This window comes from Microcaecilia unicolor, unplaced genomic scaffold (genome assembly GCF_901765095.1).
Source record: "Microcaecilia unicolor unplaced genomic scaffold, aMicUni1.1, whole genome shotgun sequence".
In the NCBI taxonomy this organism is placed as follows: Eukaryota; Metazoa; Chordata; class Amphibia; order Gymnophiona; family Siphonopidae; genus Microcaecilia; species Microcaecilia unicolor.
This window is the reverse complement of record NW_021963132.1, coordinates 34,605-56,153: the sequence shown is the minus strand read 5'-3', so window position 1 is coordinate 56,153 and position 21,549 is coordinate 34,605. Positions and strand designations below refer to the sequence as shown.

The 21,549-nt window shown below is 49.4% G+C and overlaps 1 protein-coding gene across 1 annotated transcript in view; it reads right to left on the bottom strand.

Annotated features, from left to right (window-relative positions):
- Positions 1 to 21,549, bottom strand: part of LOC115458985 (equilibrative nucleoside transporter 1-like) — a gene marked incomplete at its 5' end in the record, with an annotated part of 99,986 nt that overhangs the window by 43,836 nt on the left and 34,601 nt on the right. The gene's annotated exons all lie outside the window — the stretch shown is intronic.

Sequence of the window (21,549 nt, the reverse complement as noted above, 5' to 3'; positions counted from 1 at the left end):
GACGGCACAAAAGCGGCTAAAGTTAAGCGCCGTTCTTCCCGCGCGGCTCCTTCGCGGAGTGTCGCGCCGGTAGCCATCTTGGATGCGCAGCATGTCTCTCCCCCGCTCATGCGAGCGCCGGTTGAGGGTGCGTCTAGGGCTGTAGCCCAGGCGGCGGAAGTGCACAGTCTGGGAGGTTTCTCCCCCGAGTTTGTTTTGCTGCTGCATCAGGCCTTCCTTATGCAAAACGCTGCCCCTGCTCCCTCGTCTGGTAAAGAGGTTGAGGCCCCCGGAGGTAAACGCCCTCGGGTTGATTCCCAGGCCTTGGAGGACTTTGTCTCCTCCGATGTAGATGAGGGCAGCGTTTCTGAGTTCTCCCAACGGTCCTTTGCGAATTCCTTGGAGGAGATGGATCCCCGCTCGGATGGAGCGGATGACCCCTCTGCAGCGCGGCTCTTTAGCTCAGAGGATTTGCCCAACCTGTTAGTGCAGGCCATGGGCATTTTGAAGATTTCCTCTCCGGAGGACGTCTCTCCCTCAGCCCCTGTTGGCTCTGCCATTATGCTGGGGACGAAGCGCCCGCCTAGAACCTTCCACGTGCATGATGCCATGCACACCTTAATTTCGGCTCAATGGGATGTCCCGGAAGCGAGCCTTAAAGTGGCTAGGGCTATGTCCCGCCTCTATCCTTTGCCTGAAAGTGAACGTGAGGCCTATCTGTGACCTACCGTGGATTCTTTAATCACTGCGGTGACTAAGAAAACGGCGTTGCCGGTGGAAGGTGGCACGGCCCTAAAGGACGCCCAAGACAGAAGATTGGAGGCGGCCTTAAGGTCGTCCTTTGAGGCGGCTGCTTTAACTTTGCAGGCCTCAGTTTGCGGCTCCTATGTGGCCAGGGCGTGCCTGACTATGGTGCAGCGGGCTTCCCCCTCGGATCCTTCCTTGAGGGCTGATTGGCCGGCCCTGGAATCGGGCTTGGCCTATTTGGCAGACTTGCTGTATGATGTCTTGAGGGCCTCAGCTAAAAGCATGGCTCAGACAATCTCTGCGCGGCGGTGGCTTTGGCTGAAACAGTGGTCTGCTGACCACGCCTCTAAATCCCGCCTGGCTAGATTGCCTTTTAAAGGCAAGCTGCTCTTTGGGGTCGAGCTGGACAAAATCGTGACCGATCTCGGCACGTCTAAGGGCAAGAAGTTACCAGAGGTCAGGGCTCGGGCTAGTACTCGCCCCGGTACCTCCAGAGGACGGTTTCAGGAAGCCCGTCGGTACCGCCCGGGCAGGTCGGGCTCTTCTGCCCCCTCTTCCTTCAAGAGGAACTTCTCCCCCAAGCAGCATTCCTTTCGCAGAGATCGCCGTCCCGGAGGTGCTCCCTCCGGTCCTCCCCCAGGGTCTCGTACCCAATGACGGGGCCTTGGTCCACGCCCCAGTGCAGATTGGAGGACGCCTGTCCTCGTTTCTGGGCGAGTGGACCACAATAACTTCAGACGCTTGGGTGCTGGAAGTCATCAGAGACGGCTACAAGCTAGAGTTCTGCCGACCCTTAAGAAACGGGTTTGTACTCTCTCCCTGCAAGTCTCCGGTCAAAGCTGTGGCAGTGCAGCAGACCTTGGACAATTTGATCCGCCTGGGTGCGGTCGTTCCGGTGCCAGAAAATCAGCTTGGCAAGGGACGTTACTCCATTTACTTTGTGGTACCAAAGAAAGGAGGTTCTGTATGCCCTATTCTCGACCTCAAAGGGGTCAATCGGGCCTTGAAAGTTCGGCACTTTCGCATAGAGACCCTCCGCTCTGTTATAGCGGCAGTGAAGGCAGGAGAGTTCCTGGCATCCTTGGACATCAAGGAAGCGTACTTGCATATTCCCATCTGGCCTCCTCATCAACGCTTTCTGCGTTTTGCAGTACTGGGCCGACACTTCCAGTGCAGAGTCCTCCCGTTCAGGTTGGCTACTGCTCCGCGGACCTTATCCAAAGTAATGGTGGTCATCGCGGCCTTCCTGAGGAAGGAAGGAGTACAAGTCCATCCTTATCTGGATGACTGGTTGATCCGAGCCCCCTCTTATGCAGAGTGCGGCAAAGCTGTGAACCGGGTGGTTGCTCTTTTGAGCTCCCTGGGGTGGATCATCAACTGGGAGAAAAGCCAGCTGCGCCCAACTCAGTCCCTGGAGTATCTGGGAGTTCGATTCGACACCCAAGAGGGCAGAGTGTTCCTGCCAGACAATCGGATTGTCAAGCTTCAGGCTCAGGTGGACCAGTTCCTAGTAGCCTCTCCTCTTCGGGCTTGGGACTATGTGCAGCTGTTGGGCTCTATGACGGCCACGATGGAAGTAGTGCCCTGGGCCAGGGCTCATATGAGACCACTACAACACTCTCTGCTGCAGCGCTGGACTCCGATGTCGGAGGATTATGCTGTGCGCCTTCCCTTGGACCCAGCAGTGTGCAAGGCGCTGAGCTGGTGGACGCAGACAGACAAGTTGTCTGCAGGAATGCCTCTGGTGACCCCGGAGTGGAGTGGATTGTCGTCACGACGGACACCTCTTTGTCGGGCTGGGGAGCCCACTGCTTGGGAAGGACAGCGCAGGGGCTCTGGTCTCCTGCAGAGGCAAAGTGGTCTATCAACCTCCTGGAACTCAGAGCCATTCGGTTGGCGCTTTTGGAGTTCATCCCGGTACTGGAGTTGAAGCCAGTACGGGTCCTGTCGGACAATGCCACGGCTGTGGCCTATGTCAACCGCCAGGGAGGTACCAAGAGCGCCCCTCTAGCCAAGGAAGCCATGAATCTATGCCAGTGGGCGGAAGCGAGCCTGGAGCAGCTGTCAGCGGCCCACATTGCCGGAGTCATGAATGTCAAGGCGGACTTTCTCAGTCGCCATACCTTGGATCCCGGAGAGTGGCAGTTATCGGCTCAGGCGTTCTTGGATATCACGAAGCGCTGGGGCCAGCCGAGCCTAGATCTGATGGCGTCATCGGCCAATTGCCAAGTGCCGCGCTTTTTCAGCAGAGGACGGGACCCTCGATCTCTGGGAGTAGATGCTCTCCTCCAACAGTGGCCAACACAAGAGCTTCTCTATGTGTTCCCGCCCTGGCCCATGTTGGGCAGGGTGCTAGACCGAGTGGCAAAGCATCCGGGCCGGATAATCCTGGTGGGTCCGGGTTGGCCCAGACGTCCCTGGTATGCGGACTTGATCAGGCTCTCAGTCGACGATCCTCTGCGGCTGCCAGTGGAGCAGGGTCTGTTACATCAGGGTCCCGTGGTGATGGAGGATTCCTCCCCCTTTGGTCTTATGGCCTGGCTATTGAGCGGCAGCGTCTGAGGAAGAAGGGCTTCTCAGACAAGGTCATCGCCACTATGCTGAGAGCGAGGAAGCGCTCTACTTCTACTGCTTGCGCCAGGGTTTGGCGTACCTTTGCAGCGTGGTGTGAAGCAGGCTCATTTTCTCCATTCACTGCTCCAATTTCTTTAGTGTTGGCATTCCTGCAAGAAGGTCTGGAGAAAGGCCTGTCGCTCAGTTCCCTGAAAGTCCAGGTAGCGGCCCTGGCTTGCTTCAGGGGCCGCCTGAAGGGTGCTTCCCTGGCTTCGCAGCCAGATGTGGTGCGTTTTCTCAAGGGAGTTAATCACCTGCGCCCTCCTCTGCACTCAGTGGTGCCTGCGTGGAATCTCAACCTGGTGCTAAGAGCATTACAGAAGCCGCCTTTTGAACCTGACGTTGAAAGCAGTCTTTTTGGTGGCTATCACTTCAGCCAGAAGAGTTTCCGAGCTCCAGGCACTCTGATGTCGAGAGCCTTTTCTGCAGTTCACTGAGGCAGGAGTGACTATTCGCACAGTGCCTTCCTTCCTGCCCAAGATTGTTTCTCGCTTCCATGTGAATCAGCAGCTCTGTCTCCCTTCCTTTCGTAGGGAGGACTACCCAGAGGAATACTCTGCTCTTAAATATCTGGATGTGAGACGAGTCATCATCAGATACTTGGAAGTGACCAATGAGTTCCGGAAATCGGATCATCTGTTTGTCCTGTTTGCAGGTCCTCGTAAGGGTCTGCAGGCTGCTAAGCCTACAGTGGCAAGATGGGTCAAGGAAGCCATTGCAGCGGCTTATGTGGCCGCGGGGAAGGTGCCGCCTATCCAGCTGAAGGCTCACTCCACTAGAGCTCAGGCGGCCTCGATGGCAGAGGCCGGGTCCGTCTCCTTGGAAGACATATGCAAGGCGGCAACTTGGGCATCGACCCATACATTCTCCAAGCATTACCGCTTGACTGTGGCGGCACGGGCGGAGGCCCGGTTTGGGGCTTCAGTGTTGAGGTCAGGGATTTCAATGTCCCGCCCTGGTGAGTACTGCTTCGGTACATCCCACCAGTCTATGGATTGATCAGCATGATGATATGGAAGGTAAAATTATGTATCATACCTGATAATTTTCTTTCCATTAATCATAGCTGATCAATCCATAGCCCCGCCCAGATATCTGTACTGTTTATATTCTGGTTGCATTTCAGGTTCAAGTTTAGTCTTCAGTTATTTCAGGAAGACTTCGTGTTCAAGTTTTTTCACTTGGATTCTTCAAGAGTTGAGACGAGTTTGTGTTACAGTGAGCTGCTGCATTCCTCTCCCCTCCGTTTTACGGGGCTGGATTGAGACATAAATTCTGCCGGCACTCCCTCCCGCTTCGTGCGGTTGTAGGGCAGTTTTGTACCCCTCCCGCTTTGGCGGTGCTAGGGTCAGTCAGCTCCTCCCGCGGTTGCGGTTGCAGGATAAGCCAGATCCCCCCGCATCGGCGGGTGTGGTGTCCCTCCCCCGCTCTGCGGGGATGAGCTGGACGGATTCCCCTCCCCCACTTGTGTGGGGATGAGCTGGGTTAATTCCCCTCCCCCGTTTCGGCGGTAGTGAGCTGGGCAGAGTGTCCCTTTGTGGGTGTAATTCTCTAAGTGCTGAGTCCTGCGGATGGAGCTTTGATATCGACATACTGAGGAGTTTCCGGCAGCACATGACCACATATAGGGAGGCAAAAGTTTGCTCTCTATCTCCACCTGCTGGTAGATGGACACAACCCACCAGTCTATGGATTGATCAGCTATGATTAATGGAAAGAAAATACATAGTAACATAGTAACATAGTAGATGACGGCAGAAAAAGACCTGCACGGTCCATCTAGTCTGCCCACGATAAACTCATATGTGTATACCTTACCCTGATTTGTACCTGTCTTTTCCAGGGCACAGCCGTATAAATCTGTGCAGCAGTATTTCCCATCTCCCAACCACCAGTCCCTCCTCCCATCACCGGCTCCGGCACAGACCCCGTATAAAAAGTCTGCCCTCCCCCATCCTAGCCTCTCAACCACCAACCCCTCTTCCCCCTGCCACCCAATTTCAGTTAAGCTTCTGTGGATCCATTCCTTCTGCACAGGATTCCTTTATGCCTGTCCCACGCATGCTTGAATTCCGTTACCGTTTTCATCTCCACCACCTCCCGCGGGAGGGCATTCCAAGCGAATTATCAGGTATGATACATAATTTTACCATTGTAGCTTCATTGCATGCCCCCTAGTCCTAGTATTTTTGGAAAGCGTGAACAGATGCTTCACATCTACCCGTTCAACTCCAGTCTTTATTTTGTAGACCTGTATCATATCTCCCCTCAGCCGCCTTTTCTCCAAGCTGAAGAGCCCTAGCCGCTTTAGCCTTTCCTCATAGGGAAGTTGTCCCACCTCCTTTATCATTTTTGTCGCCCTTCTCTGCACCTTTTCTAATTCCACTATATCTTTTTTGAGATACGGCGACCAGAATTGAACATAATATTCGAGGTGCAGTCATACCATGGAGCGATACAAAGGCATTATAACATCCTCTTTTTTGTTTTCCATTCCTTTCCTAATAATACCTAACATTCTATTTGCTGATTAGGTGTATATAACAGGTCTGCAATGACCTGTTCCTCGTCAAATCCAAAGGTCACTACTCCATTCTCATCCTCCTCGACCTATCCGCCGCTTTTGACACTGTCAATCATAACTTACTTCTTGACACACTGTCCTCTTTTGGATTCAAGGACTCTGTCCTCTCCTTGTTCTCCTCTTATCTCTCCCATCGTACCTTCACAGTACACTCTCATGGTTCGTCCTCCACCCCTATCCCGCTCTCTGTTGGAGTCCCTCAGGGATCTGTCCTTGGACCCCTTCTTTTTTCAATCTACACCTCTTCCCTGGGCTCCCTGACCTCATCTCATGGCTTCCACTATCATCTTTATGCTGACGACACCCAGCTTTATCTCTCCACACCACACATCACTGCGGAAACCCAACCAAAGTATCGGCCTGCTTATCCGACATTGCTGCCTGGATGTCCAACCGCCACCTGAAACTGAACATGGCCAAGACCAAACTTCTTGTCTTCCCACCCAAACCCACTTCTCCTCTCCCTCCACTCTCTATCTCAGTTGATAACACCCTCATCGTCCCCATCTCATCTGCCCGCAACCTTGGTGTCATCTTCGACTCCTCCCTCTCCTTCTCCGCGCATATCCAGCAGATAGCCAAGACCTGTCGCTTCTTCCTCTATAACATTAGCAAAATTTGCCCTTTTGTCTCTGAGCACACCACCCGAACTCTCATCCACTCTCTCATTACCTCTCGCCTTGACTACTGCAATCTACTCCTCACTGGCCTCCCACTTAGCCATCTATCCCCCCTTCAGTCCATTCAGAACTCTGCTGCACGTCTTATCTTCCGCCTGGACCGATATACTCATATCACTCCTCTCCTCAAGTCACTTCACTGGCTTCCGATCAGGTACCGCATACAGTTCAAGCTTCTCCTACTAACCTACAAATGCACGCGATCTGCAGCCCCTCCTTACCTCTCTACCCTCATCTCCCCTTACATTCCTACCCGTAATCTCCGCTCTCAAGACAAATCCCTCCTTTCAGTACCCTTCTCCACCACCGCCAACTCCAGGCTCTGCCCTTTCTGCCTCACCTCACCGCATGCGTTGAACAAACTCCCTGAGCACATATGCCAGGCCCCCTCCCTGCCCATCTTCAAATCATTGCTCAAAGCCCACCTCTTCAATGTCGCCTTGGGCACCTAACCACCACACCTCTACTCAAGAAATCTAGACTGCACCAACTTGACATTTCGTCCTTTAGATTGTAAGCTCCTTTGAGCAGGGACTGTCCTTCTTTGTTAATTTGTACAGCGCTGCGTAACCCTAGTAGCGCTCTAGAAATGTTAAGTAGTAGTAGTAGTGATACACCTAATAAGCAACGTATTAGAACATTCAAATAACACAGATTTAACACGATGTCAGCATAATACTAATGATGCACCTGATAAGCATGCATAAATAGATAAATAGCTCCCTCGACAGCTCCCTTCTCGTTTCTGCCGCCCGGCGCCCCTGCATTTAAAATCTTTTGAACCGGCAGTGCAGCGCCATCGTCTGTGAAAGCAGCAGCTTGCTTCAGGCCTTACCTCTCTGTGTCCCACCCTTGCAGAAATAGGAAGTTACATCAGAGGAGGGTGGGATAAGAGGGAAGGCCCGCAGATAGCTGCTTCTTTTACAGGCAGCAGAAACGAGATGGGGGATTGTCGAAGGAGCTGAGGGTGGAGACTGGGGGCTGCGGCTGGGGCCTGGACTAGCAGCTGAGAAGAGGGCTGGGGGGACAGGGAGTTGTGGCTGCCGGAAAGCGTGGCTTGTGGCGCCCTTCAGAGGTCGGCGTCCTCCTGACATGCTTACCGCGTTGCTCTGGCCCTGTGCAATGACCTGAGAACTAGGGGAATTGGGTTCAGTTCCCACTGTAGCTCACTGTGACTCTGGGAAAGTCACTCAACCCTCCGTTGCCCCAGGTAAGTTTTTGCAAAAATAATATGCAAACCGCTTTGACTGTAACAACAGAAAGGTACCAAGGGCTAGATGCACCAAACTTAATGAGCCATTAACGTAGGTTTTAAATTGGTTCTAGCCAGTTTAACGTGCAAGTAGTAAACCAGGACATGCACAAAAGGGCATTGTCCTGTCACGGTAGCAGCTAACGAAAATGGAATGCAGATGTGCAAATTAGTATTATAATGTGTATAAATCGTATTATGAGATGTGCACTACCGTTTTCCGATTGCCTAACCGTGGAAAATCTAACGGGAGGTCTGTACCTCTCGTTGGGGCTGCGTGGGATTTATCCGCCTCTAAAAACTTCTATAAATTTAATTAAAAAAAAAACCGTCCAAGTGCTCGTCAGGGATGTCCTTTATGGACGTCCTTCACTCAAAACAACAACAAAAAAAAAAGCAACCAGCCGGAAACCTTTGCCTAGCCATGTCCAAGTGCTCGTCAGGGCCATCCTTCTAAAGTGCCTAACATGGACGTCCTTCACTAACAAAAAAGGGACGTCCCTGACGAGCACTTGGATGGTTTTCCCCCAGATTTTTCAGTGATGGGTGTCCTTCTGTAATGACCACCGCCGGAGAGAGACGTGCGAGGACGTCGGATGTCTCTTTCGATTATGCCCCTCCAGGTCTCTCTCAGCCAATCACAGCGCGTTTAGCTGACACCAGTGACAGCTAAATGCGCTGTGATTGGCTGAGAGAGACCTGGAGGAGGGGCATCGGACGTGCTGCTAACACCCCGGGGCAGACAGAAAGGCGGCCAGAGCAGAAGCCGCCGATAGCTGCCAGCAGTATCGGGAGCCTCCTCGTAGCCCTTTCATCTCCTTCACGATTATGGGGAGAACTTTTTTTTTTTCTTTCAGTGAAGAACGTCCATAAAGTACGTCTTTGGCATGCGCAGAGCAGCCAGCATAAAGCTTGGCTGCTCTGCGCATGCTCAGCTGGCCGACTGACTTGGAAGGAAATCCCATGGAAATGAGCTAGCAGCAACCAGCTCATTTGCATGCGATTTTCTTGATGCATTCCCGTTGCTTACCAATTCACTAAGGAATCGGTAAGGGAAGGGCTTTAGCGATGGTTTTAGTGCATCTACCCCCAAGTCCCATCCCCCTTCCCTAGAACTAGATATGGCACCTACGTGTAGTTACAAGTAACTGCAAATTACCTGCAATTATTTCTGATTATTGGTTGTTAGTGTCAATTCGCACCTAATTAGGTAATTAACATGTGCATAACTGGCACGATTCTGCAATTTTGTGTGCGAAGCGCAAAAATCTGTGCAGAAGATAATAGAATGAAGGGATTAATTGTGACTCCGAAGTACATTTCTCATTGACAATCAGCTGGCATGCCCCATGGACAACTTAAAACTGATGTGGAGACAGAAATTACTGCGTGAGACTGAAGCCATGAGCTTGCCTGAGTGTGCCATCCAGCTCATATCTGACCCATTTGCAATTTTTTTCACACATATTTCCTGCAGAGGGAACATGGAATCTGGAGCTAGGCATGTGTTCTTTGTAACTAATATCATCAATAGCTACTGTTCATTGATGTCAATTTGTAATCTGATATCATTACTAGCACACATCTTGAGCTTTTCATTAAGTAGAGGAGTGTGGTAGCCGTGTTAGTCCACTCTTAAGGTTATCAATAGAAATCAAACAAAATAAAACATGGAAAAGAAAATAAGATGATACCTTTTTTATTGGACATAACTTAATACATTTCTTGATTAGCTTTCGAAGGTTGCCCTTCTTCGTCAGATCGGAAATAAGCAAATGTGCTAGCTGACAGTGTATATAAGTGAAAAACATTCAATGTTTTTCACTTATATACACTGTCAGCTAGCACATTTGCTTATTTCCGATCTGAGGAAGAAGGGCAACCTTCGAAAGCTAATCAAGAAATGTATTAAGTTATGTCCAATAAAAAAGGTATCATCTTATTTTCTTTTCCATGTTTTATTTTGTTTGATTTCTATTGATGAGCTTTTCATTGAAAGGCTGATTGTTAATCACGGCAACGAAAAAAAACAGGTGATCCAAGACTGTCACAGTTCTGGTGATTCGTGTATTGAAGAGACCCAGTCACCTAGAGCTGACATGTGGATTCTTTCCTAACCACAAGTCCACAGCTGCCCTCCCACCCCCTAGCACATAATGGGTTAATTGTGTTCCAGTCTTCTCCTGGCAAGCAGGTCCTTTCTCACTACTTTCTTCCTGCCCCTGGGGTGGGGGAGGAAGGTGGGGAGAGGGAGGCAACAGTCCCTGAAGCAGGATGTTTGCCACCAGGGGACACCCCAGAGACAAATCATGGTGGGTCATTAGTACGTCCATTTCAGAAGAAAAATAAAACTGGGATTTTGGCCAACATCTGGCTGCTAATAGCTGGAACACTCCCGTAAATTTAATAACCCTGAAGTGTTTCCTTTGTACTGCTACATAAGTGCTACCTTATGGCTGGACTCTGAGCCTTCTCTCATACACACAGAATGTGAGAAAAGACTGAAGGCAGAAACAAGGCACCAGTTTAAACTGCTGAATTCCAGTGAAAGACTACTACTACTACTTATTTCTAAAGCGCTACTAGACGTACGCAGCGCTGTACACTTGAACATGAAGAGACAGTCCCTGCTCCACAGAGCTTATAATCTAATTAGGACAGACAAACAGGACAAACAAGAGATAAGGGAATATTAAAGTGAGGATGATAAAATAAGGGTTCTGAACAAGTGAATAAGAGTTAGGAGTTAAAAGCAGCATCAAAAAGGTGGGCTTTTAGCTTAGATTTGAAGACGGCCAGAGATGGAGCTCGACGTACCGGCTCAGGAAGTCTATTCCAGGCATATGGTGCAGCAAGATAAAAGGAACGGAGTCTGGAGTTAGCGGTGGAGGAGAAGGGTGCAGATAAGAGAGATTTACCCAGTGAACGGAGTTCCCGGGGAGGAATGTAGTGAGAGATGAGAGTGGAGAGATACTGAGGAGCTGCAGAGTGAATGCACTTATAGGTCAATAAGAGGAGTTTGAACTGTATGCGGAAACGGATAGGAAGCCAGTGAAGTGACTTGAGGAGAGGGCTAATATGAGCATAACGACACTGGGACACTGGTGGAATATAAGTCGTGCAGCAGAATTTTGAACAGATTGAAGAGGAGAGAGATGGCTAAGTTGGAGACCTGTAAGAAGCAAGTTGCAATAGTCTAAGCGAGAGGTGATAAGAGTGTGGATGAGGGTTCTGGTAGTGTGCTCAGAAAGGAAAGGGCGAATTTTGGTGATATTATAGAGAAAGAAATGACAGGTTTTAGCAGTCTGCTGAATATGTGCAGAGAAGGAGAGGGAGGAGTCGAAGATGACCCCAAGGTTACGAGCTGATGAGATAGGAAAGAAAAACCAGAAGAGAGCTGGGTACAGATGACACCTTTGTACAACTAAGGATATGCAACTTAAGACTGAATTCTCTTCATCACATCTGTCAGTGCGTAGGACAGGTCTTGGGACTCCGCAGGGTGCAGGCTGTAAGGGACTTCACTGTACCACTGCTCACAATGGCCGTGGGCTTACTGGGTATGACAAAACTGCTATGGGATACACCTGCTGTTACCCACAATTTCATTCCAGCTGCACCTGTGCAAGTATGCAGTGCTACCACTAAGTACACATTTTGGGCTGGATTCAAATGACGATCAAAATTCAACATAGAAAAAAAAAATCAGTGATGAATGGTATTCTATAGAGGGCATTCCAGGATCGGTGCCCGTGTAGCACTGGGATCTGCACCCAACTTCAAGCACGAGGATTTATACCAACTGAAACTTGGTGTAAATCTTTGAGCAATAGTTAGGCGTGGATCCCCGGTATTCAGTTAAACTGCGCGCATCTTTAGTGGACTTGATCTACTTATGCCCCTCCCATGGCCACATCCCCTTTTGAGTTGAATGCTATATAAAGTTTGGGTGCGGATCTTTAGAGAATAGTGCTTAGCATGATGTGCGCAAATCCTTAACTGGAGCCAATTAAACTTCAGTAATCAGTTGTTAGCACCCAATTATTGCTATTTATTGGCTTATTACTTAAGTTGGTGGATAAATTTACATGTGCAATTGTGGGCATCATATATAGAATCCGTGAGTTTATGAATTTTTTAAAGGATTTTTTTTGTTTTCTATTAATAAATATAAGAAAATGAAGGAAAGAGCCTTAGACTTCTTCTCAATGCTGAAAAAGCTAATGAGGTCAGGACAAATTATGTCACTGACCGAATAAAACCTTTCATTAAATTTTACAAATTTTTAATGATAACCACAAAATATTTAAGTATGAGTCATTTGAAGAGAATCACATGATGGTCCCACTGACGGTGGCAAGTGTTTTGCTTCGTACTGCTTCAGGGAGTAAAGACTGTGCGATTTTATACAACACCAAAATTCAATCTTGTGCTTTCAGACTTGCATTAAAAACTTATAAAATGTAATGGAAAATTTTTTTTGTGATATAATTTATCTGGAAGTTATTAACTTTTTGAATGTTGACAAGAAGTCGGAAACTTTTTCCTTCCATTTTTTAATATTTATTAAGAACATTTTTTTAAAATTCATAAAAGTTCCTATGTTACATGGAGGAGTTCTGTGAGATGCTCCTGCTGCTCCAAATCCCGAAGGCTGTGGACGTATAGGGGACAGACATCCTCCAGTGCTCTCTGGGTGGGGTTGAGTAGAACTGCAGGGGTTGGGTGCCATGGCACACTGCCACTGCTCCCGATGTCTGTAGGCCTGTACGGGGCAGGTTCCAAGGGATGTGCCCTGCTGCTCGTGGCTGTTGCTTTCAGGAGATGGGCTCAACAGTCCACCAGTGCTGCTATAAATGCAGACATGCCAAGTCTCACTCATTAGTCCACTATCACACAGAACTTGAGTCTCTGTCTCTAATGCTAGCAGCTTCTCTTCTCATGCAGGGCAGCTGAGAGGAGGGGGGGGGGGGGGGGGCAAAGTTCTACCCTGCTCCTGCCAGGACCTGAGTGATCGCATCCTAACAGAAGAGGAAAGAGAAAACTCCGGCGCCGCAGCCGGGCCCCCCATGGCGGCTAGGGAGGACCCGGAGGAGCAACTCCAGCGCTGCTCTTCTGCCCAGCTGAGTGGTGGCTTATCCTCTCAGGAGAAAAAGCAGCCGCAGGGACAGGCAATCGGCAGGACAGCAGCGCTGGAGGAACACATCTTCTGCTGGCGGGGCTTCGGGATCCCCGCCAGCCAACAAGATATTTCAGCAGCAATCTGGGGGGGGGGGGGGGGGGGGGGGGGGTGCAGCGGCAACGATTGTGTGTGTGTGTGGGGGGCCCAGTTCAGTTTCTCGGCGGCCCTGTTTTCATGCAGTGGACTGGGGTGGAGAACTGTGTTTGAGTAGCAACCAGCCTCTTTGCCATTTCCATCACCAGTTTCATGCAGGAGGGCGAAGGAGTTATCAACCTGGAGTTGGATACAGCCAATGTGACAGCTACATATGTAACAGCATCAGCAGGGCCTAAACACTCACAAAGTACTGAACCAGAAAAGCAAACAGTGACAGCCATCTTCATCTGTGAACCCGGACAACTCTACTAAAGCAACAGGATGTGCAAAACAAGAGGAAAACCTCTTTAACAAGCTGGACCAGCAAACGAGAAAAAAAAACTGGCCACAGCACTTTATCTTTGTTCTCTAGCCAGTTTTTTCTTGTTTGCTGGTCCAACTTGTTAAAGAGGTTACTTCAGAAATCAAAATACATCAAAACCTCATTCATGAATGGTCCAAATTGAAATCTAAGCACAAGAGAATGATAACAGGATAGTGGAGTCCGTCTAGACGAGACGGTTCAGCCACACAGGAAAAACCGGTAAAACAGACAGATATGGATTCTGTAGCACTGAACTGGAACCAGTAACACATCTGGGTGCAGTAAGGCAGAATGTCTCGTCCATCCTGCAACTGTGTAAACACTGTAATATTTATATACAGAACAGAACTGGGACCAAGGCCCAGGCAGAGCTGTGGAGCAGGCAGAAGCTGTGACCACCTGGGAAATTCCTAACTGCACAGATAAAAACCTTGTGGCAAAAGAGAAAACCTAAGGGACTATTCAATGCCATGTGTGGAGAAATACCAACAAGAAAATGTGATGGAAAGATAATGGGCAACCATCGGCGTCATGAAAAAAAATTTCCAAGCACACCGTGATGTGTTGTCTGTACGTTTTACAACAGATGAACTTTAGAAGGGGGCTCTCTCTGGCACAGTCCAAATGCTGAGGCAAGAATTAGCAGTGAGTTTGATATACTGAGACGAGACGTAAGCACATCCTAATACAGGAATGAGGTTCATTCATGTCACAGTGTGCACAGAAGTAACCCGTTCCCACACATCATCCCACGTGGATTCAGAGACTTTACTGTATGTGTTTACGACAGGGCCGGATTTAAGAGCGTACTGGGACGAGGAAGGTTTTCATTTAGAGATCTTAGCGGATCGTAGTAGCTGAAAAGGTAAGGGAAAAGAGGTTAGCCTTATAGACTACAGTGAAACCTCGGTTTTCGTTGACTTTGGATTTCGTCGTTTTCGGTTATCGTCGATTTGTTTCGCAAAATTTTTGTCTCGGATTTCGTCGGCGTTACCTCAATAATTTCTATATACTGTATATAGCAAGGGGTTGGGACGAGTATACAACATCTGGGGAACTTCCGGACGCTCCTTCACTTTGCATACACGCGAACAAAACCCCGCCTTCGCGTTGAGAGGAACTCCTTGCGTACAGGCAGCGTTGATTGAGAGATAGGGGCCAGGATTACGTGAAGACTGCTCGCGCTGCCATGGTGCCTCGGTTTTCGTCGATAATTTCCGAACGAATTATCGACGAAAACCGAGGTTTCACTGTATAAGAGATCATAGAAAGAGAAAGACAGGAGATAATATCTGGAAAAGCGAAGAGAAGCTGGTAAAATAGTCAGGAAAGCCAAGATGCAAATGGAAGAAAAAATAGCCAATACGGTAAAATGGGGGACAAGATGTTTTTTGTAGATACAGGGGATAGTGCTGGGCAGACTTATACGGTCTGTGCCAGAGCTGGTGGTGGGAGGCGGGGCTGGTGGTTGGGAGGCGGGGCTAGTGCTGGGCAGACTTATATGGTCTGTGCCAGAGCCGGTGGTGGGAGGCGGGGCTGGTGGTTGGGAGGCGGGGATAGTGCTGGGCAGACTTATACGGTCTGTGCCAGAGCCGGTGGTGGGAGGCGGGGCTGGTGGTTGGGAGGCGAGGCTAATGCTGGGCAGACTTATATGGTCTGTGCCAGAGCCGGTGGTGGGAGGCGGGGCTAGTGCTGGGCAGACTTATATGGTCTGTGCCAGAGCCGGTGGTGGGAGGCGGGGCTGGTGGTTGGGAGGCGGGGATAGTGCTGGGCAGACTTATACGGTCTGTGCCAGAGCCGGTGGTGGGAGGCGGGGCTGGTAGTTGGGAGGCGAGGCTAATGCTGGGCAGACTTATATGGTCTGTGCCAGAGCCGGTGGTGGGAGGCGGGGCTAGTGCTGGGCAGACTTATATGGTCTGTGCCAGAGCCGGTGGTGGGAGGCGGGGCTAGTGCTGGGCAGACTTATATGGTCTGTGCCAGAGCCGGTGGTGGGAGGCGGGGCTAGTGCTGGGCAGACTTATATGGTCTGTGCCAGAGCCGGTGGTGGGAGGCGGGGCTGGTGGTTGGGAGGCAGGGATAGTGCTGGGCAGACTTATACGGTCTGTGCCAGAGCCAGTGGTTGGGAGGCGGGGCTGGTGGTTGGGAGGCGGGGCTAGTGCTGGGCAGACTTATACGGTCTGTGCCCTGAAGAGCACAGGTACAAATCAAAGTAGGGTATACACAAAAGTAGCACACATGAGTTGTCTTGTTGGGCAGACTGGATGGACCGTGCAGGTCTTTTTCTGCCGTCATCTACTATGTTACTATGTTCGTGATGGAAGGAAGTGGAAAAGTGGCACTGTGACACTCAAAGGTGAAGGGGAGGAATATGTAGAAGCTGATAAGGCGGAACCGCGGAATTGCTTAATAAATATTTCTGCTCTGTGTTCACGGCTGAAGCGCTGGGACCAGGACTGCAGAAGACAAACGCAAATAGGAACGGAGGGGTGGTAGTCCCTGAACGATTTTCAGAAGACCATGTTCGTGAGGAGCTGGCTAAACTAAAGGTGGACAAAGCGATGGGGCCGGATGGCATCCATCCGAGGGTACTGAAGAACCTTATGGAAGTTCTAGTGGCTCCACAATGCTTCTCTAGAGTCGGGAGTGGTCCCAGAGGACTGGAGAAGAGCAAACGTGGCCTCTCTCCACAAAAGCGGAAGAGGTTGGGAACTACAGGCCAGTTAAGTCTGACTTCTGTGGTAAGCAGTGGTGTGCTGGAGCAGGTTCTCACAGGCTCGCAAGAGCCGGTTGTTAAGTTTTTAAGAATTTTGGGAGCCGGTTGTTAAAGTAGGGCCCTCCATGGCTACTTTAACAACTGGCTCCCAAAATGTGGGCTTGGGCCCCCTGCTGAATTCTCTTACTTTGCTGGTGGGCGATGCTGAGCCCTGCCAGCCAAGTAAATAGACTGCTGCTGCTCCCTGCTCCTTGTTTCCAGCTCTGGGCAGCAGGCTGGGACTTCTCGAGCATGTGAGAGAAGTTCCAGCATGCTGCTCAGAGCAAGACATTGGGAGTGGTGGCAGTCCATTTATTGGCTGCCAGCAAAGGTATGCCTAGCGTGCCCGCACGAAGGGAGGGAGGAGAGAGAGGCAAGTGTTGCTCCCCCCCCCCCCCCCGGCCACCCCTGGCCCTTCCAACTGCAGAGCCTGTTGTTAAAAATTTACCAGCACACCCCTGGTGGTAAGTAAATTACTGCAAACACTTTTAAAACTGAGAATAGTAAAGTTTTTGGAATCCAGTGGATTACAGGACTCAAGGCAACACGGTTTCACTAGAGGCAGGTCTTTTCAGACAAATCTGATTCATTTCTTTGATTGGGCAACCAAAGAGTTGGATCGAGGGAGAACGCTATGGTGTATTTAGATTTTAGCAAAGCCTTTGACACGGTTCTGCATAGATGACTAATAAATAAACTGAGTGTCCTCAGTATGGGCTCTAAAGCAACATAGGGGCTCATTTTCAAAGCACTTACATACAAAGTATCATAGTAACCTGTGGCACTTTGTGTGTTTAAGTGCTTTGAAAATGAGCCCCACTGTAATGTAGTAGATGACAGCAGAAAAAGACCTTATGATCCCATCCAGTCTGTCCAACAAGATAAACTTATAGTATAAGGTATGATATGATACTACATATTCATACTTGATCTTAATTTGTATTTTCAGGGCACAGACCATAGCAGTGTGCCCGGCCCTGGCCTTATTCTCCAACTACTGAAGCTGTCATCAAAGCCCACTCCAGCCCACCCAAATCTCTCCAGCCATGATCGGAGAACACACTGCAGAAGTCTGCTCGGCACTGGCTCCGTTATCCAACTACTGAAGCTGAATCTGTCCAGTTGGGGTAGGCATTGGTTGAGTGGAAGGCGACAGAGGGTAGCGGTAATTGAATCTCCTTCTGAGGAAAAGGATGTTGCCAGTGGTGAGCTGCAAGGTTCGGTTCTTGGACCGGTTCTTTTTAACATTTTTGTAAGCGCTATCGCTGAAAGGCTGTCTGGTAAGGTTTGCCTCTTTGCGGATGATACCAAAATCTGCGATTGGGTAGACACCCCTGCTGGTGTGGATAACACGAGGCAGGACTTAAAAGAAGCTAGAGGAATGGTCTGGAATTTAACAACTTAGATTTAATGCTAAAAAATGCAGGGTCATGCATTTGGGCTGAAAAAAACCTAAGGAAACAGTACAGTTTAGGGGATGAAGAAATTTTGATCATAACAGAGGAGCGGGACTTGGGTGTCACTTTTAAAACAGAGAATAGTAAAGTTTTTGGAATCCAGTGGATTACAGGACTCAAGGCAACACGGTTTCAATAGAGGCAGGTCTTTTCAGACAAATCTGATTCATTTCTTTGATTGGGCAACCAAAGAGTTGGATAGCGGGAGAACGCTAGATATGGTGTATCCCTGAGCCCATACGCCGGGCCCCCTCCCTACCCATCTTCAAATCATTGCTCAAAGCCCACCTCTTCAATGTCGCCTTCGGCACCTAATCACTACATCTCTTCTCAGGAAATCTCATCTACCCCAACTTGACATTTCGTCCTTTAGATTGTAAGCTCTTCTGAGCAGGGACCGTCCTTATTCGTTAATTTGTACAGCGCTGCGTAACCCTAGTAGCGCTCTAGAAATGTTAAGTAGTAGTAGTAGTATTACATATAGCAGTGATTTAACCAGAGCTGAGATTGTGATGTCATAATGCCTCATTCCACCAATGCCTAAGAGCCAACCTCATCAGTGATGTCACAATGGCTCGACTGTCCTATACTTGGCCCACTTCCCCCCTTAGTGAAGAGTTTCAGTCTCTGGTATCCAGAGCTGAGATTGTGATGTCATAATGCCTCATTCCACCAATGCCTAAGAGCCAACCTCATCAGTGATGTCACAATGGCTCGACTGTCCTATACTTGGCCCACTTCCCCCCTTAGTGTGAAGAGTTTCAGTCTCTGGTATCCAGAGCTGAGATTGTGATGTCATAATGCCTCATTCCACCAATGCCTAAGAGCCAACCTCATCAGTGATGTCACAATGGCTTGATTGTCCTATATTTGTCTCACTCTTGTCTATTAGATTGTAAGCTCCTTGAGCAGGGACTGTCTCTCTTTGTTAAATTGTACAGCGCTGCGTAACCCTAGTAGTGCTTTAGAAATGTTAAGTAGTAGTAGTAGTAGATTTTAGCAAAGCCTTTGACACAGTTCTGCATAGATGACTAATAAATAAACTGAGAGCCCTCTATGCTGAGAGGGAGTCCTCAACCTACAGTCCTTATCACGTTTTCAATAGTGAACATAAGAACAGCCATACTGGCTCAGACCAATGGTCCATCTAGCCCAGTATCCTGTTTTCAGCAGTGGACAATCCAGGTCACAAGTACCTGGCAGAAACCTAATTAGTAGCAACATTCCTTGCGATCAAGACTTCGTTTTGTTTCTGTGAGTCTGACGTCCTCGTCAGACTCAGAAACAGAACGAAGGAAGAAGAGGACCTCGGCTGGTGGGGGTTGGGGTCCCCCGCCAGCAAAGGTAGGCGACGGCGGGTTGGCGGCGGGTCGAGAGAGTCGTCGGCAGCGGGGTCCAGGGTCAAATCTACGGGGCCCAGGCCCCCGTGGCTCCACGTAGCTACGCCCCTGCTACATCCTCCAGCTATGAGCTTAACTGTTCTTTGAGTGAAAAAATATTTCCTCCTATTTTAAAAGTATTTCCATGCAATTTCATTGGGTGACCCCTGGTCTTTGTATTGTTTGAATGAGTGAAAAATCGATTCACTTCCACCTGTTCCACACTACTCAGGATTTTGTAGACCTCAATCATATCCCCCCCCCCCACCACCATCCGTCTCTTTTCCAAGCTGAAGAGCCCTACCCTCTTTAGCTTTTCCTCATATGGGAGCAGTTCCATCCCCTCTATCATTTTGGTCACTCTTCTTTGAACCTTTTCTAATTCCGCTATATCTTTTTGGGGATATGGCGACCAGAATTGAACACCGTAATCGAGGTGTGGTCGCACCATGGAGCGATACATTACATTACATCCAGGCTTATATCCTGCTAACACCTTTCAGTTCTAAGTTACAAATATCAAGAAAACACTTATATTCTTCCTAAGTGAAAGAGAAGACCCTATAACCTGGGGGACAAAGTTCTTTAACATGAGAATTTTCCTCAGAAAATAGCCGTTAAAACAGGGGCGTAGCCAGACAACAGATTTTGGGTGGGCCTAGGCAAGAAGTGGGTGGGCACCAAGTGTTCTCCCCCCCCACCACCAAAAATATATCTCAGCTGACGAGAATACACTACTTTCCACCTTGGCTTACCATCAAAGGGAAGTCTTCAGTTGATAGAGCTTGGGATCTCCACCAGTTACCACTAAACGTGTGCTACTGTTTTGTGGGCCTGAACCCTAAGTGGGTGGGCCCTGGCTCACCCTGGCCCACCTGTGGCTACGCTACTACGTTAAAAATAAACATCCCGGCTGATGTTCCCCAAGCCAGTCCTTAATCAATATCAATTTATTACCCACTGAGTGAATATTGATATAATAACATGGAACAGGACTATATGATGAAGTACTGCTCTGTAGGCTTTGCAAAGGCTTGAGTAAAATCGGTCTTATTTTGCAGCCCTCTCCTATTAATTCCTAGCATCCTGTTTGCTTTTTTGGCTGCCGCAGCACACTGAGCAGAAGATTTCAGAGTACAACAGCACCTAGATCTTTTTCTTGAGTGCTGACTCCTAAAGTGGACCCTAGCATCAGGTAACTATGATTCGGATTATTCTTCCCAATCTGAATCACTTTGCATTTGTCTACATTAAAAATTTCATCTGCCATATGGATGTCCAGGTAACCCCTGCGGGACTCCAGGGAACTCGTTGTTCCTAGTGATTGAAGCACCGCCCCCTAGTGGCAGGAATCCAGTTGGAGGACTCCTGCTCAGCTGAAAGGGAACAGAGGTTAAGGGTGAGCAACTGTCACACAGCACATCATCTGAGTACATTAGTATTTATGTGAGGAATTGGCTTTTGAAAACTGACTTCTTACACCCTCATTCTCCATCATCACAGCCTTGCCAATTTAATCATGTTCACTGTAATTAATACATTTCCTGAATGCTTTATCGTTGTCTGCGCATCTCGACTACATTCTAAGCACCTGATTTTCAGCCGGTGGCCATCAGCATATTTTTAAACGCTGATCGTCGCCGGCTAAATTATCCCACAATATTCTCTGACGGGCCATGTCTGGGCACCAGCACTGAACATGGGGGGGATAATTTGGGGCGGGCATGCTGCCAGAATTTATGCAGGCCTGACTGATATTCAGCCAGAGCTGCATTTTTGTAAAAAAAAAAAAAAGCCCCTGAGCTCCCTCCTGCCCCCCAACAATGGCTGTCTTTCCTTCCTCCTCTCCCACCAGCCTGTGGCAAGAACCCCCTCCAGAGGGCCCCTCACCCCCCCCTAGCCATCCAGGTAGGCCCTACCCCCAGGCCTATAGCACTGGTGGTCCATGGAGGAGTGCAGGCCTTCACTCCTGCCCTTTGCGGCTGCTGAAGGAAAATGGCTGCCGTGAACCCCCCTCCGGGGGGGGGGGGGGGGTTCTTATTGCGGGCTGCAGAGAGAGGGAAGGAAAGAGGGCTACTTTCGGGGGTGGGTAGGAGGGGGCGCTGGGTTTTTTTTTTCCTTTTTACAAAAAAAGAAACAAAAGTCATGCGGGCCCCAGTAAATTAGGCCAGGCAACTTTAGGACAGCTTTGGAGCATAACCCCGGGCTCCTCCCTAATGCCGCTCCTCCATACCACCCCTGACCTGTCCCTTTTTTTGGCGGCGGTCAGAAGTGATATTCAGCGGCACTGCCCGCTTTAATGCCTTTGAATATTGGGGAGTAGGCAGCGACAAGAGATTCAAGCGGGCGGAGCCTCTCCCACCCACTTAAATCACTTTGAATATCAGCCTCTCAGTTTGTACAGTGCTGTATATGCCTGACAGACATGGTAAGTAACTGGACTTAGATGTGATGAGGAGTGGAG